The sequence below is a fragment of the Loxodonta africana genome, chromosome 10 (genome assembly GCF_030014295.1).
Source record: "Loxodonta africana isolate mLoxAfr1 chromosome 10, mLoxAfr1.hap2, whole genome shotgun sequence".
NCBI lineage: Eukaryota > Metazoa > Chordata > Mammalia > Proboscidea > Elephantidae > Loxodonta > Loxodonta africana.
In genome coordinates this window covers 67414613-67417741 of record NC_087351.1, presented here as the reverse complement: position 1 = coordinate 67417741, position 3129 = coordinate 67414613, and positions in this window count along the sequence as shown.

The window sequence follows — 3129 nt, the reverse complement described above, 5'->3', positions numbered from 1 at the left end:
ATTCTGTCAAAACTCAACCACAAAAAGACAAACAATCCAATCAAGAAGTGGGCAAAGGATATGAACACACACTTCACTAAAGAAAATATTCAGGCAGCTAACAGATACATGAGAAAATGCTCTCGATCATTAGCCATTAGAAAAATGCAAATTAAAACTACGATGAGATTCCATCTCACTCCAACAAGGCTGGCATTAATCCAAAAAACACAAAATAATAAATGTTGGAGAGGCTGTGGAGAGATTGGAACTCTTACACACTGCTGGTGGGAATGTAAAATTGTACAACCACTTTGGAAATCTATCTGGCGTTATCTTAAACAGTTAGAAATAGAACTACCATACAACCCAGAAGTCCCACTCCTCGCAATATACCCTAGAGAAACAAGAGCCTTCACACAAACAGATATATGCACACCCATGTTTATTGCAGCTCTGTTTACAATAGCAAAAAGCTGGAAGCAACCAAGGTGTCCATCAACCGATGAATGGGTAAATAAATTGTGGTATATTCACACAATGGAATACTACGCATCGATAAAGAACAGTGAGGAATCTGTGAAACATTTCATAACATGGAGGAACCTGGAAGGCATTATGCTGAGCGAAATTAGTCAGAGGCAAAAGGACAAATATTGTATAAGACCACTATTATAAAAAAATCTTGAGAAATAGTAAAAACTGAGAAGAACACATACTTTTGTGGTTATGAGGGGGGGAGGGAGGGAGAGGGTTTTTTATTGATTAATTAGTAGATAAGAACTGCTTTAGGTGAAGGGAAAGACAACACTCAATACATGCAAGGTCAGCTCAATTGGACTGGACCAAAAGCAAAGAAGTTTCCGGGATAAAATGAATGCTTCAAAGGTCAGCGGAGCAAGGGCGGGGGTTTGGGGACCATGGTTTAAGGGGACTTCTAAGTCAATTGGCAAAATAATTCTATTATGAAAACATTCTGCATCCCACTTTGAAAAGTGGCGTCTGGGGTCTTAAATGAATGCTAACAAGCGGCCACCTAAGATGCATCAATTGGTCTCAACCCACCTGGAGCAAAGGAGAATGAAGAACACCAAGGTCACATGACAACTAAGAGCCCAAGAGACAGAAAGGGCCACATGAACCAGAGACCTACATCATCCTGAGACCAGAAGAACTAGTTGGTGCCCGGCCACAACCGATGACTGCCCTGACAGGGAGCACACCAGAGGACCCCTGAGGGAGCAGGAGATCATTGGGATGCAGACCCCAAATTCTCATAAAAAGACCAGACTTAATGGTCTGACTGAGACTAGAGGAATCCCGGTGGCCACGGTCCCCAAACCTTCTGTTGGCACAGGACGGGAACCATCCCCGAAGACAATTCATCAGACATGAAAGGGACTGGACAGTGGGTAGGAGAGAGATGCTGATGAAGAGTGAGCTAATTATATCAGGTGGACACTTGAGACTGTGTTGGCATCTCCTGTCTGGAGGGGGGATGGGAGGATAGAGAGAGTGGGAAGCTGGCAAAATTGTCACGAAAGGAGAGAGTGGAAGGGCTGACTCATTAGGGGGAGAGCAAGTGAGAGTACGGAGTAAGATGTATGTAAACTTATATGTGACAGACTGACTTGAATTGTAAACGTTCACTTGAAGCTCAATAAAAGTTAAAAAAAAAAAAAAAGGGGCTCACACACCAATGATGCATTATGAAGGTTCTGAGACATCTAGCTAGCATCAAAGAGACCTGTTGACTGTGTTTAACCCAATACTTACTGAACGCTTGAATTACGAAAACTTTTTTGGTGTAACGTCTATCAACATTCTCTTAAACTAGTATTCTTCCAAACACACGTTAGCAACTCTGCTTGGTCACATGCCGAAACTCTCACATCAATGGAAGGAAGTGAATAATTATCACAACAGGTATAGTATAAAAATAATTTTTATATCTGCTTTAATGTATTTCAATTATAAAAGATTACTTTCCTATTACAAGTATGTATAAGAGTACAACATATTTTAAGAAGGCCAAAAGGGGTATGTTTTATGAGGGGTATGTTAGGTTTACCTTGTTTTTCTATGAAGGTAAATAACTGCAACACTGTTACACTGGATAATTAGAGTTGGGATTTAATCGCAGATGACCAACTCAGTCTGTATTAACATACCTCATTTTGACCATTAATCAGCCTTCTGTTAAAACTAATTACAATTCCAGCTTCGGAAAAGACAGTGAATAATAAAGCTTCTGATGTTAATCACATTACATATATATTTCTATTCTTTAAAACTCATAATTAGAATTCTATCACATATAGTAAGAAGAATAAAGAAAAACCATTAAAATGTGATAAATAGACAAGGTCTCCATTTTCTTTCACTTCGTTTCTCAGATATTTAAGAAGAGTAACAAAAAGTAGATGGAGCCCTGGTGGTCCAACGGTTAAGTGCTACGGCTGCTAACCAAAAGGTCGGCAGTTTGAATCCACCAGCTGCTCCTTGGAAACCCTATGTGGCAGTTCTACTCTGTCCTACAGGGTCACTGATTCAGAATTGATTAGATGGCAACGGGTTAGGCTAGGTTAGTTAACAAAAAGTAGCTAGTGAAGGTTAACTGTATTAGTGTTTTGCTGCCATCCATAAGGGAGAGTTAGTCTTGACGATCCCACTAACATTAGGCTTAGCCAATGAAATGTGAGTGGAAGTGACATGAGTCACTTATAAGCAGAAGTTTTAACAGCTAGGGTGTGGTTCACCATGTCCTCTTTCCTTTTGCCACAGACAGCAGCAATGTTCCAGACAGGGGCTGCTCTGTCAGCCTGAGTCCCTGAATGAAGGTGACATGGAGCAGAGCTGCAGCTGATCCCCAAAGGACAGGTAACACGTGCAGGAAATAAATTAATAAATCTTTGTCATTGTTAGCCTGCATGATTTGAGGGTTATTTGTCACGAGAGCATAACTCAGCCTATTCTGACTGATACAGAAATCACGTACTCTGCACTCTTTATTCATTTCCCCAAACTGGCAACTGTCAACGCACAGAAATAGAAGCATAATCACCAGAAGCATTAAACTCCTTCCGTAGGATGTCTAGAACTGTGGTGACAAACTAGTTTCCATCTCTCATGTCAACTCTAAAACCAAAA